Source organism: Apis florea, unplaced genomic scaffold (genome assembly GCF_048593485.1).
Source record: "Apis florea isolate Af1SG1 unplaced genomic scaffold, ASM4859348v1 contig_2839_pilon, whole genome shotgun sequence".
Taxonomy (NCBI): Eukaryota; Metazoa; Arthropoda; class Insecta; order Hymenoptera; family Apidae; genus Apis; species Apis florea.
Window position 1 is genome coordinate 500,928 of NW_028256653.1, and position 14,676 is coordinate 515,603.

Sequence of the window (14,676 nt, forward strand, 5' to 3'; positions counted from 1 at the left end):
GAGCAGACAACCGGATCTCCGCTCAATTTGTTTGGGATCCCTACCATGTAGAACCCCCCAAAAAACCCTGGTTTCTCTACCTCCTTTTTTCGACCTAGAGCTCATTTTGTCATCGTAACACGTTCTTTGAAATCCTCTCGATCACTCCTAAGGAGACAGCAAGGACTGCTGCCTCTCTACTAGTCGGAAGATCTTTCTTAGATCGCGAATTCTTCGATGTCTATTTAGATGTGAAACGTTATTCCCGTCGCCACTTAAAAATCGTGATTTGCACATTCGACCCTCGATCCCTTCCTTCCTATTGTCACCGGTCTGGAGGATATTTAAAGGCATCATTCGTCGCGCTGTGGGACGACTCTATCCGGAAACTGATGATGAATAATCATCTATTTGGAGAGACGATGACGTTGAAAAGAAAGGGCGAATCTCTAACTCATCTTCCTCGATGTTTTTACATTTCTTATATTTCAGAACTCGTGAGAGTGCCGTGAAAGAAAACATTTTCTGGCAAAATTTCTTGTTCAAATTAAGTACATCAATTAAGCCTGCTGGCCTGCAATTGGCAAGTTGCCAAATAGACTCGCTTGAAGAATAACAATTCTCATATCGATTCTTATCTTTATTTAACGTAGCTCAAAATCATTCCTTCAACATCTATATACTGTCTCCTTTAAAACTCCTGTATTATTTCCTCAATTCCCTTTCTACGAATATACTTATACTATACTTAACGTGAATACACTCCTTGCTCGACGCGATGCGACTTTAAAACAGATCAGAAAGCCGAACCACATTACGATAAAGGAATGGATTCCATCCCCAAGAATTCCATCAACGAGCATCAAGGGGCTATTTCGAAGCAACAACGCGCAACGATAACGATCGCCTTCGCAACATCCCCTCCCTCCCCAGGAAAAAAGGGTAAGGTGGAACGGGATGGGCGGTGTAGAAACGGAGTAAATAAGGGGTATCCCGGGCCGGTTGTTATCAGATGCCGGTCATGTAAACCGATTCCGGAGATAAAAGCGCGGCGTCCACCAGGCCGGCGTCGTTCAAAGTCCGCGCGGACACGGTGTTGCACACGTAGGGGGATGGAGTAACTGCAGGTGCACAAACACCGACGCGTACGTCAGCTCGCGTAACACGAAATGAATGATGATTCATGCGGCACGCGAGCGATTTCACGTCGTGTTCCCGTATTCTTTGCTAACGGGAGGGGTAAGTGGGGAATAATACGCCGTCATTTGGCCTACGTGCAACAGGGATCTGTACCCCAATCGATACGTTCTTGCGCGTCGCGTGTACAACCAGAAGTCCTCTAACTGTCGGCTATTCGTGGGGATGTGAATGTTTCTCATTGTTGCTCTGCAGTGTTCGATTATATCGAAAACGGATGGAATATTTGAAACTACTCGTATTATTTTTTTTTAACGAATTTGGCTTTTCCAGTCGAGAAGTAAGGTTGTTTTACAGTTCGCTTCGAAAGAAAGTTTCATCCAGTGAGAAAAAAAGGAATAAAATATACTCGTTAAGTTTCAAATTCCCCGCCTGTTTTCTTTCTGCTATCTTTTTATCATCTTGATCGATCGTTTTCTTCCTCTCCGTGGAACGAGATCGCTCACGGTTCTCCACGAAGCCATCGGTCTACGTCGCTACGTCACGTGAACATACCGCAACGCGGCCACGCCGATTGTAATTATCACGTTTAATACCTGATTTCTGACTCGACACGGAAGCGGTCGGGGCCACCACCATCACGAAGAGACGCGCATGATTGACGCGGCAACGCTATGGATCGTGTTACACCTACACCCGTTGCTCGAGAGTTTCGACGCATCTTGGTGGGATTTGTGGCAAGCCAGCGAGTAATCTGTCATTCAAAGTATTCGTAGAAACGCCGGTATTCTCGCCACGCCGTTGTCTACAGCGTGCGGATCGTTGAATCGTCGGGACCTGACGTTGCAGCAACGTTTGTGGCTTTTGGGGATCGAGGGCGATTCAAGTATTTTAAAATTTATCGATTTATTCGAATTAAATATCGGTTCAATCTGATTTTCGAGTCGAGTTTCAAATTGCGAGCTGAGCGGAAAATATCTTTTGAAGTATTCTCTTAAAGTAACGTGTGATCTTCAAACCTGTTTTCAGACGAGATTAATTCAAAGTGTCGAGGTTTAATCTTAAATTTTGAAAAGGATAATTCGATATTATCCCTCTTTATTAAAGAATTAATAATGTTTCGAATGCCGTCCTTTCCTCCTCGACTTCGATAAAATCGAACAGAAATTTGCAGCCACCAAGATGAATCACGAATAACAACGAGGAGCGATAAATCTGGCCGAAATTTTCCTTTGTCAACGAGCAATTGAACCGATGGAAGTTGATGGCAGATGACTAACTCTTACGAAGAGGGGATCCTGTTCGCCCGATCCCGTTACAAGACAGAGGAAGCGCGTTACACCCGGGTTTTACCGATAATCTTTCGCCATCTTCGCGCGCATGTCGCCGCGTAATGTCATCACGGTGTATAGCCGACACCGGGGGTAATTAATTACGAGAGCGTTGCCCGACACCGCAACCCAATTAACGTGGCTGCGAAGCGAGTGCTCGAGCGAAGCACGGGACAACAACGTTGAGGAAAAGGGAGAAATAAAAAAAGATCCGCGCGAAATAGAAAATGCCTAATGAATGGACGAACCAACGACAATTACGGCTCACTTTAAATTGCAACCGACTCGTTGTGTATTGATTAACGCCGTTAAGCATGGAACATGGGGGATCCAGATTTTGTCCCTGATTGAACGAAAAATTGTCGTTGATCAATTAATGTAATCTGATCGAAATGTCCCTTTTCGAAGATGCAATTTTGACGAATCGAGAGATGGATCGTGCCAAATAATTTGTGCTTATACACAAGGGTTTGAAAGTAAGCGTAGTCTCGGAATGTACGAAACGAATGAATTCTAACGAGAAACGATGATAAGATTAGATTCTTCCAATCTTCCATCTTTCGAATTTCTTCTCGAGTGTAGATACGATAAGATAAACAATGAAATTTTTGTATTATGAAATAATTCTTGTTCCTCGTATTCAATTTTCCTTCCCGTTAGCCAACATCTAAATGAGACGCAAAAGAGACAAGGATCCCACGATAATAAATTTCTCGTACAACATCGTAAATATCATTCAAATTATCAAACTTTGCAAAATATTCAACGAAAAGAAGATTTACAGTAATACAAATATAATAGTAATAATAATAATAATAATAATGAAAATCTGCGGAACAATGCTTCGTTTTTTTTCAGTTAAATAAGGAAAGACCGCATGGCGAAAGGAACTCGGGAGCAAACGATCCCGATTAAAAGCGGAAAGGGAAGAATCATAGTTCCGATATAGGGGATGCCTTCTTATTGCTATTAACGGAGAAAAGGATCAAAAGGAGGGCGGAATCGTTTGATGTCCTATGTATAGGGATAAGGGATGGAAAAAAGGCGTTCTTTTGATACGGCATCGCTTAATTACTCGCTCGAAATAATAAGTTGGCCAATTAAGCGAAAACGAGGAGAGCGTTCCTTGTTCGTTCAAGAATTTATCGCGCCTGTAATCGAAATACCCACGTTTCTTTCGTAGAGTATGAGAAAGAGAAGAGGAGAGAAATATTTTTCTCTATTTCTCCCATCCAATCCGACAGTTTCTTCCAGATTTCCCGCGGACATTCAAAGTGTCTCCAACTCGAGGGTGTCGGTTAAATAATAATTGGCCCCGCTGTCAGTCGTCTCACGTGCTAAACTTTTTATTGGAATTGGATCCGTAATCTCGGCACATTTCCCCAGATGCGGAGAAAGAGAGGAGGGCCTTTGCCTCGACAGCTTCCCCCCTTCCACCTTCCTCTTGTCTCCTCGCCCCTCGAGTAATGCACTATTGCTCGAGAAACGAATGGCAGGCTAAAGGATAGATCCTAATCCTAGACGGCCTATCCTTGGACCTATCCGCGATACCCTTATACCAAGAGAGGGGAAGTTGCTCGATTTCGACTTAACGTCACGTCACCTGTCGCATTAACCTTTCCTTCCGTTTCGAGATGGCCCCTTCTCCATCATCGATTGTTTTTCCGCAATTGTTGCAGCTCCTGTTTACCCGTTTCACGACGGCTGTGAAACGAGGTTTTACAAGGTTTGTCGCGAGAGGATTTTTTTTTCTAAACCCTCGAGTGGGTTTATCGCGTGCAATAAGGGTGGGAAGGGACGCGATCTTTTTTCTGAAGGATTTCGTTTTACGGGTTTTAATTTAATTTTAGAAAGTTAGTTTCGAAGTTGCGGCAACGCTTGTTGTTGTGCTCGCAAAGATGGGAAAGGAGCAACAGGTTTATTCGGACGTAAAAATTTAATTTTTATTATATCGAGTATATAAAACTCTGGTGTTCTCAGGCCAAAGAGAATAATGGAACGCGTTTCTCTAATAAGCGCTCGTTTATATTTATATATATAAATAATAAATAGAGCAATTATTCGTTAGTACACCTCCTCCGCGAATACAAATTTTATCAAGCATTTATCGTTCGCAATCCTTCCTATTTCCCCCACGGGACTCTCCATTGCCAGATCCAGATTGGATTTTCGAAAAAAAAAAAAAAAAAGGAAAGGGTTCGCTTTGAATAATTTCGCCCGTCGCTCTCCGCTAAATTCATCATCGATCCATCCGTCGAAAGTGTCCGTGACACACGTGGTTCCTTGCGCCAAGGAACACGTCCGACAAGGTTCGGTTAATGGGGATTTGCCCGAGTAAATTGCTAGCAGCAATTACCGAATACCGGCTCGGATAATCCCTTCCTAGAACGCCTTGGGCCTCCTCCCCCTTCACTCGATACTACTCGCTCTGTACTACTTAGTTTACAGGGAAAATCACCCTCCTTGATCCCGTCCCTCGCGTGTCACGTGCACGCGCTCGCATGACGCACGTGCGTTGCCAGAAAGAAAGCTCTCGATTGCCGAGGGAACGAGAGGGCTTATCGTGCATCGTCATCGATTGATCGAATTAATGGAAGAATGATTGCAATTTTTCACCGATGTTAAACGGATCTCGCGAGTTTTTTGGATTCTTCTTTTTTAAATTATATGTATATATATATATACATATATATATTTGATGCTTGGAATTAAAGTTTTTTCAAAATTGTAACTTGGTTTCATTGTTTCAGAAGAGATAATGTATATTTTATCAATCGTCGAATCAAGTTGAAAGATAGGGACGAAATATAATAATCCCCGAAACGGTGCGTATAACAAACAAAGATTACTCATTCGTTATTTACAATTTCAAATAGACGACGCAAATTCAAGCGTACAAATGTTTTCATACGAACGTATGAAGGAAAGAGAGCGCACGAACAAAACAGACGTTCCCCTTCCGAGGACGTTTCCCGGAACGATACAAAAAGTTGAGAGAAACTGGCGTACACCAGACCTTATCGCCAGTCTGACACGTATCGTCGAAGGAAATGGAAAGAGAATATAATACAATATCCTCTCTCCTTCGAAATTTCCCTCGTAGAAGGCGGCCTGTCCCGCAAACAAGAAGAGGAAACTCGGCGAAATTTGGATATTCGACGGGGGAAAGTCAACCTCGGCCAACTTGGATATCACGAGAAGGGTATAGTCCAGGAGATCTCGGATATAATTTAGCGGCTTGCCGTCTGTCCAAACAAACCGCGAGTCCTCGAGTTTGCTCGGCGTCCACGCTGTGTAATTCGAAACGAGGGGGAAGGGAGACGTTCAATTTTCGCAAAGGAGGCCGGCCAACTTATTCTCGCGGCCACGGGATCAACGTCTTGATACGTAATACCAAGGGGAGAGAGAGCAGCGGTGTATTTCCTGGTGGCTGCGCAAAGCCTCGAAGGAGAGCCGGGGTGGTAATAAACGATGCACTGTGCACAGCTTAAACGGGGCTTTATGAAATCCCAGGCCGTGATTAATAATTTTCCTCGCGCCCCCCACCATCGAACCACCCTCTTGCCCACTACCCTCGTTAGACACATATCTCTCCCCATCCTTGGAGCCTCGCCGTTGGCTTGTGCATCGAGCTACGGTGACTAGCTACCTACCTTTCTCCTTCCATCATCCATCTTCCTCCTTATCGTCCCGTCCTCGTCCCGCGGATCGTTCTATGCAACGATGCTCGGATTATTAATCTCCGCGCGCTCTTTTTGCCGTGACACCTTTTTTTTCTTCCCCAACCCTTCTGTGAAACCGAAGAAATTAGGCGACGTGGGATTGATTAGAAGCGTGGTTACAGTGAATTAAACGGGGACGAGTTTTTTCTTTTTGCGTGAGTCGTGACTTTTCGAAAATTTTTCAGATTTCGTTGGCAACGAGTCGTAGAATAGGATTTATAAACGTCGAATAAATTGTTTTCAGAAATCACTGGACATTTTCCAAATTTAAAAGCAATAATGGATAAATTCGATTTTGCGGACAAGAAATTATAAAGGATTAAATTAAAAAACGTAGTGAATTAAACAGGAACGAGTTTCTTTTTGCGTGAGTCGTGACTTTTCGAAAATTTTTCAGATTTCGTTGGTAACGAATCGTAGAATAGGATTTATGGAAACGTCGAATAAATTTTTTTCAGAAATCATTGGAAACTTTCCAAATTTAAAAACAATAATGGATAAATTCGATTTTGCAGAGAAGAAATTATAAAGAATTAAATTATAAAGCGTGATATTCCAATGAACGAGTTTTTTTTTTTTGCGCGAGTGATGATTTTGGGAAATTTTTGCAATTTTGGCAATTTTTAAGGACGCGATTTCGATAAATTTTTCCTTGGTAGAATAGGATTTGTAGAAATCGTTTTAATAAATTCTTTTCAGAAATCCAGGACCAGGAATCGTAGGATCAATTCCAATGGTGGAAAATTTAAGAGCAACAAATTCGACTTTGCGAAGAAGAAATTATAAAGGAGTGCAGAAAAATCTGGATGCCACCCATTATTCGTGAGTAATTATCAAATATAATATCAACAATCAATAATCAATTTTCCTTCGACAAGGAAAATCCTTTCTCGTAAGTTTTAAACGAAAGACGGAACGTAGCTAGTTTATTCGTGCTTTTTCAATCGTCACGTTATTACGAATCTAAGCCACGTTAAGAATGAATCGATGATAATCATCGATGTTGTATCTAAACTGATGATCTCGAATTCCACGAATAACGCGTTTCTAACGATCACGAAACGAACAGTGAAACGTCGGTAAGAAAAAGACAAATACGACGAAGAATAGGTAACGTCATTACCGCAACCCTTCACGCGTGAAACAGGATTATTCTCGTTTGCAAGCTCATTAGGGCGATGTTTCTAGGGGCCACGACGCATTAAACAGATAATAGAGTAGACGCGTTTCTGTGTTTTATTATCCCGTTAACGCGAATGCAATAAGAGTAGCGAGACGTTTTTAGCAGCAATAGAGATTAATCAAGACAGGGGTGACATGTGAGGCAGGGTAAGATAAATATTTTTGTCGGGTGGAATTTATATTGGATCGGATTTCCAGTTTTTTTTTTTTGTAATAATAACAACGTAACATCTTCTTGAATATGGGTCTTGTAAAATTTTAAATAATTGATGATCGATCGAACGTAAAAATTAGGCCATACTATTTCCATCGACTAGATTTTAAAAGTTTCTGATATATTTATTTGGAAATTATAAACGATGACGAGGAATCGAATTATATTATCTGTCGTGGTTTTAAAACAATCGAAGGGATCGGGTATTATATAATTCTTTTTGCATTGATTGTTAAAATCGAAATTAAACAACGACAGAGAATTTTTCTTTATCAGAGAAATCAAGTAACGCGTTCCAAAAAAAAAAAAAAAAAATCTATCCACTACTGAAAAATAAATCACGATTAAATTATTCCCCTTTTTGTCGAACAACGTTTTATCCCGTCAACGTTTTTCCTTTTTCAATTAACCCGTATTTCTCGAGACAAGTAACAAAAACTAGCGCAAATATAGCCAGTTTACCGATACCGATATTTTCATACAAAAACTTTTATCGCGGTTAAACGTCAAACGATACGCCTCGTTCCTCTCGTTCTCGTTTACAAGCCGAATCGATAGCGCTAACTGTTTTAAACGCGGACATACCTTGCTGGCTGACTTCGCGTTGCCTGTTTTCTATGTCAACACGGCAATATTGAAGCAGGTCGTTCCCGCTGTTGCCACACACGTCAGTCACAGCTCCACCGGCGGATAATTAACCCTGCGGTTTACATTACGACACCTCTATCGTCTCGCGTCACCCTTCTTCTTCGCCATCCACTTTTTCACGCGTGCATCTACGAAGTCTACGAGGCAATAATATATGCATCCCCGTTTCGTTTCGTGAATGAATACACGTTGATACACAATTCCATTTCGATTAATTGGAACGATTCTAACGATTCCTTTGGAGAAATTAAATTAGAACGAATTAGATTTTTTGAGACGGACGTTCTTTATTTTTCTCAAATTGTTATTACAATTCCAACCACCATATCGCAAGATATTCTTCTTCCATTTAAGAAAAGTAACGGAAAAAGAGAGAGCAGGAAAGAGGGGAAGCCAATTTCAAGAATCCTCTACTTATCTCCACCACGGTTGACACGGTTTCAATCTAAAATTCTCCTCCAACTCCTCCCACGCGTCCCACGATTTAATCTCAACCGCCGAGAGATTCGAGGCACCAAAAACTCCCGTTCAACTTTCTCCTAAATCCTTCCGCCGCCGCCTACTAATTTCCAACTCGTTCGAACACGTGGCGAACTGTCGACGACTGCACCGACAGTTAGCTAAAACAGTTGTTGTCGTACGCTCCCATCCGATGATCTGCATCTGCATCTGACTGCCTGCTATTCCCGCCTCCTGTTCTCGCGAAACAAAGAAAGAACGAAAAAAAAGAAAAAAAAGAAAAGAAAAAGAATAAAAAGGAAATCGCGGTTGCGCAGCGTATAGTGGAACTTTGCTCGCTTCGAAGTTAGGGGATGAAAGTCTGCCAATGGCAGACGACACCGACGCCACGCGGCGGCTGATGGATTGTCTCCCTCTCTCCTCCACGCCCTCTGATTACCCTCGTATCCTGTCTCGTTCCCCTTGGTCCGATCGAAGAAAAAAAACGGACGATGTCTCTCTCTCTCTCTCCCTCACACACACACACACACACACACATACGGAAATTCAACAATGGCGAATCCATTGTGGGAGAGGAGAAGGGGGAGCGACGTAAGGCAGAAGCGAGAAAGGGAATTCGTGACGAGGGATTTAAATGAAAGCTCGTAAATTTTTGACTCGAGAAATGGAACATATCGATCTTCGTATCGAATTTCGTAAGTTTCATCGTCATCGATATAAGAATGGAATAAAGATGAAAGATGAAAAAATGATATGAAGAGGAATATAAACGAGCGGGACAGATATTAAATCTCCCTTATCTTATGCGATAACACGCGAGAGGGGACAAAGCAAACTTGGAGACATTGAATTTCACGTTAGCTAGCTGCACAAGGCTATTCATACCAGATATTCCATTTACGAAATTCCGTGTTTCGATATTCCATTCCACGGGCGATATAAAAAACGCACGTATGAAGAAAGAAAAAAGAAGAAAGAAAGAAGGCAACGCGGATGTAATTGGCAACGCGGCGAATACGAGAAACACGAGGAGGAGAAGAGGTGAAAAGAGCAACGTTTTCAAAGGGCAGGCCGATAAATTATCCGCGCGCAAATTGGATCGGCCAATCTTTTTTCGGCTGTATCGAGGGCAGGATCAACTTTTAATTAAAGCCAGGATCAAGCCGGATTCAAGATATTTATTTTATATTTCAACATCCCTCCCCCACCCTTGTCCATGAAACCCGCGTCGTCGTCGTCGTCGTCGTCGCTAGCCCAATTTCCCCCCCTTCTCGCCGCGTTCCACCACTCTCTCCATTCCCCCTCGTCGCGCGGATTCAACCCTTTACAACCTGATTCTTCAATCTCGCAAAGCGGGTAAAGGGTAGAGAGAGATTTTACGAGCCGCGCGCGATTTCACACACCAATCGACCGACCCAACGAGGGAAACGTCGCCGAGGCCGTTACTCTGCCTGCACAGGCTGGCAATATTCAAAGTTTCCACTCCAATCTTACGGGAATGCACGCCTGCACTTGTCGCGAATATAAAGCGTGCGAGAATTTGTCGCTCGTCGCGCTCGCTTCCGCAATACCCGGGGCTTCGATGCCGGATTTTTCCGGAGGGAGGGAGGAGGAGGAAAAGGGGAAAGTGGAAGGCAATAAGGGAGGATAGCGAAAATCGATCGGATGATTTTTTTTTTTTTTAGATATTCGTGGTAATAATAATTAGAGACGCGGTGAGCGTACTCGTTGTTCCTTTTATCGTTTCGTTGAAAAGGCTCTCGTTGAGATTTTTGCTTCATGGAAGTGAAAATTGTATTAGTGTTTATAAAATAATAAATGAAGAGTATGGCAAGAATGGTAAGATAATAATAATTTACGATCGAGTCTTTTCTTGGACACGAAATATAAATGATCAAATGGAACAGCTCTTTGAATTCAAATACTTCAACTTCCGTTTCGTTTTTTTAACTCGCGCGGAAAAGTGATCAATAATCGAAGATTATCGGAGAATATTTCGGGCAAAAATCGAGGACACTGTTCTCAAGTTTTTGATTCGCGAGAGACTTGCTTCAACAGGTATCCATAACATCTCCTCGAATTCTCGTAGAGTTGGCCGAGCAGAAGGGCGACGCCATCGTCCCTCCTTTCGAATTCTCCACGGAGCACACTTTCCAATCCGACTTGACGCGGTGGTGTGGCGGCAGCGAAAAGAGTTAGATGGAGTTAGAGAAAGAAAAGAAAAGAGAGAGCGAGAGAGAGAGAGAGAGAGAGTCTCCTTATATAACGCGACCAGATTGAAGGAATGGAACAGAGGCTGGATGAACGTAATGGCGGAACGGGGGGAATACGATTGTCGGGCCAGCGTTCCGGAAGAAAAGTGGCTCACAAAAGTGGGCGGGGAGATGGTCGAGCTTCCAGGTCGTGAGTTGCTGGAACGGGGGCCATTCGTATTGCGGAGAGAAGAGGAGGATCGTCGTCGATGACGAAGGTCCACCATCGCGCCTCTCGACCACTTCCTTTTTTCCCTTCTTTTTTTTTTCCTTCCCTTCTTCGATTTCTCTCCACTCCGTATTCCTCCCCGTATCGAGAGGATCGCAAACGAATGGAAAATACATGTAGATGCCCCGGATTCTTCCTTCTTTCGAACGAGCAAACACGTTTCCTCCTCCTCTCCTTGCCTTGCATCGCCTCGCCCCTTCGCTCCACCTCGTCCCTCGATCGTCCAGCTCCATGCCCTTTTGTATTCCCGGCGCATATCACTTAAGGGTCAGGCACCCTCGAAATAGATCCGTTTCACGAAATAACACGCGTTGCCACGGACACCCTTCCATCCGCCAGCGCATACCAATGCTCCCCTCTCATCCCCTCTTCGTTTTGCCCGATCAGAGACCATGGATAGAAATATAGGGGGGGCGGAAGCCACCCATTTTTAGATCGCCGTGTCTCCTTAGCCTTTCCCTAGAAGCTCTTCTTCCTCTTCTTCTTCCATTAGACCACGTATAAAGGCTCGTGTATACCAGCTTCTTCGCTCTCCACCACGGTTATCGTGGAATTTTTATACCGACGATGGTATATCGACCGTGGACGCGGTTGGATGGACGATGCTAGATCGAGGGTTATGAGTAAGGTTTCAATTGCTGGATAAGATGTTGGGTGGATGGAAGTAGTCGTTTTCGAGGAAAGAATACGAAGTCTGGGAGATGGTCTCGGGTATATTTCTCTATTTGCAAATGAAATTTCTTTCTTTCTCTCTTTCTTTTTTGCGCGCGTTGAATAAAGATAGATTTTTGCGAAATATTTTGATATTGTGATCGTGTATGTTAGAAATTGAAATTTTCCCTTACTCTTCGTTTCGTGTAATAAAATTTCCAACATTCGAATCATTTAAATATAAACATCCGTATTATCCAGAGCATCGATGGATAAAAATGACGGTGCTCGCTCGTGACAAATAAGCTCCGATTTAATTTTCGCTCGAACTCGGTTCCTGCTGCAGATTAGCCTTAATGGGAAGGGAAAGAAGGAAGGAAGAAAAAAAAGAGGGGACAAAGAGGTAGAAAAACGACAGAGGAGACGTGGGAAGGGAAGGAGAAGAAGCGAGAAAGAGAGAGAAATGGAGCGGAAACAAGGGCGAAAAGACGAGAAGATCGAAAAGAGAGAGAAGGAATGGGGGTAGGTATGGTTATTAATTAATCCCGACTCTCTCTAGATGCCCGGCACGGCAGCCGCAAAATAAAGCTCCCAGCATAAAGAGCTTTACTTCCTGCGGGCATGAAACAATTATCGCCATCCGCCGTGGGCACAAAGAAGAAGCAGAAGAAGGAAAAGGGACGAGGCAAAGGGGTAGCGGCGTGATTACACGGGGAGTCCGGCTTCGCGGCGATCAAAGGGGATCCCGGGGACCGGTGTGGTCGTCGCTAATCGTAAGCTTTTACGTAATAGCCACCCCCTCTTCTCCTCCACCAACCCCTGCAAACCACCGTCGATCGGTTTCGTCTAGTTTTTACAAGGGGGTGCAGAGCGTTACCTCGTCGAAAAAGATAAATTTGAAACTCTCTCTTTTGTGAAACTCTCTCGTCTTACCACCCATCCCTCGTCCGGGATGATTAAGGATTTTAAAGCAACCGTTCTTCTTTACGTCCTCGATCGAGTAAATTCTGGCTCTACGTCACATTCTCTAAATTAAATCTTGTCTTTGATTGAATCGCTCGGATATATATATATATAGTTTTTTTTTTTTTTTTTAAAAAAGGAGAGATTGAGATTTTAGAAGACTGGAAGAGTTTTTATCGTATTGTTTTGAAAAGTTTGAGAATTAAGTTTGAGAAAGAAAATTCGAAAGGCAAAGTATCGATCGTTATCTGTTTTTTTTTTTTTTATGAAAATATCAAACAGCATTTTATTTTTGTCGAAGAGATATATAAATTGCAGCGAATCGAAGAAAATTTCTACTAATTTAGCGGAAATGTGGGGGTGAGAGTGTTATTGGATACGTTTTGGCGCCATCTAAATTCGTAAGGGTGTATTTTTCCGTACTATACCCAAATCGATTAATCTTCCTTTCCAACAGATGGCGCTGTTAAGAGCGACCCCTAACAGCCGCTAACAGGCAAGGGATGAAGAAAACTAACCGACGGAAAGTGATTTTACCGACGCTTTTATCTAACCAGGATTAAACCCCAACTATGTCTGGCCTGTCATAATCTCTTTCTACTTGTCCAATTACATCTAATCTAATTGGGTAACCAATTGCGTGCATTATTTTGATTTTCGAATTGCAATTGGTCAAAAAAAAAAAAAAAAAAACGCAAACAATGGTACGTATTTTATCATTTCTTTTTTTCTATTTTCCATTGATATTAACGACATTAGTATATTTGCGCAAAAAGATATATAAATTATTAAATTAATAACATTTGCATTGTACGTGATATTCGAATTATCTTTGTATTTATATCAATTGAAATCGATGTAATACAACGTTAGTTTTGCACGATTTCGATATTTGAGGCTAATCTCGGGAAAAGAAGTAAGAGACTTCTGTATCTTTCCATTCTGAAATAGGACACGCGTCCGTTAAACCATCCCCTGGGAGAACTACTGCAATCTGAGACGTGACCCTCTAAAACTGACATTTCTCCAGACCACTTTAAAACATCCATTCCACATTGTATTGTATTTTTAAGAGTTAAGAATTTCTGTCATGGGGAATATATCATGAAAAATATTTGGAATATCAGATACGTATCTTATCGTAGCATGCTAATTTATTATACTTCATTTATATTCAATTCTAATCGTGAAATGAAATGGTTGCAAAAAATTGCACAAACTTGAAACGATATTAAAAATATTGTATTACGATAAAATAACACATAAAAGAACAGTTAATATTTTCAGGAAAGTATTCTTTTTTTTTTTTAAATCGACTCGATTATTAAAATTTATTTCCTTGCTTCGAAATGTGTTTATAAAAATAAGCAAATAATGCGAACAAAACGTGCATGCGAATATAAATAAAACGTGCTAAAAAAAAAAATCACGTAACTATGAATAAAATGTATTACAAAACTTGTAACTGTATATCGTGTAAAAAAAATATCGTGCAAAAATCCACCAAATGAAAATAACTTTACTAAATCAAACATCGTAAAAAAAAAAACAAAGAAAGGAATTATTTCTCCATTTCCTCTCCATGTTATTTCCGTCTCCATAATTACAATCATTACCAATCACCAAAAAAAAAAAAAAAAACCTAAACAGACCCAATTTTATTTCTTGATCTTCGCAATTTCCGTCTCCATTAATTATCAACAAACTCACGAACCAACGCTGCCAAGCAAAAATGAAAATCGCGTTCCTCCGATATCGTCGAAATATCCCCTTTATCCCCCTTTATTTCCTTCCGTACAATTTCCATTTCCATAATTATTACAACGATCAACAAATTTATCACAAGCCATCTCGATCTTCGCGCGGTCGTGATCACACACACGTTCACGAATCGTGATGGAAGAAACAA

At 41.9% G+C, this 14,676-nt stretch overlaps 1 protein-coding gene and 1 long non-coding RNA gene across 1 annotated transcript; one reads left to right on the forward strand and one right to left on the reverse strand.

Moving 5' to 3' along the window:
• The window catches only part of Sema2a (Semaphorin 2a), a 677,811-nt gene that overhangs the window by 461,848 nt on the left and 201,287 nt on the right, over positions 1-14,676 (reverse strand).
• Positions 12,475-14,160, forward strand: LOC147657751 (uncharacterized). The gene is made up of 3 exons (XR_015291836.1): positions 12,475-12,577; positions 13,225-13,471; positions 13,719-14,160. It is a non-coding gene; the product is annotated as an uncharacterized LOC147657751 (long non-coding RNA).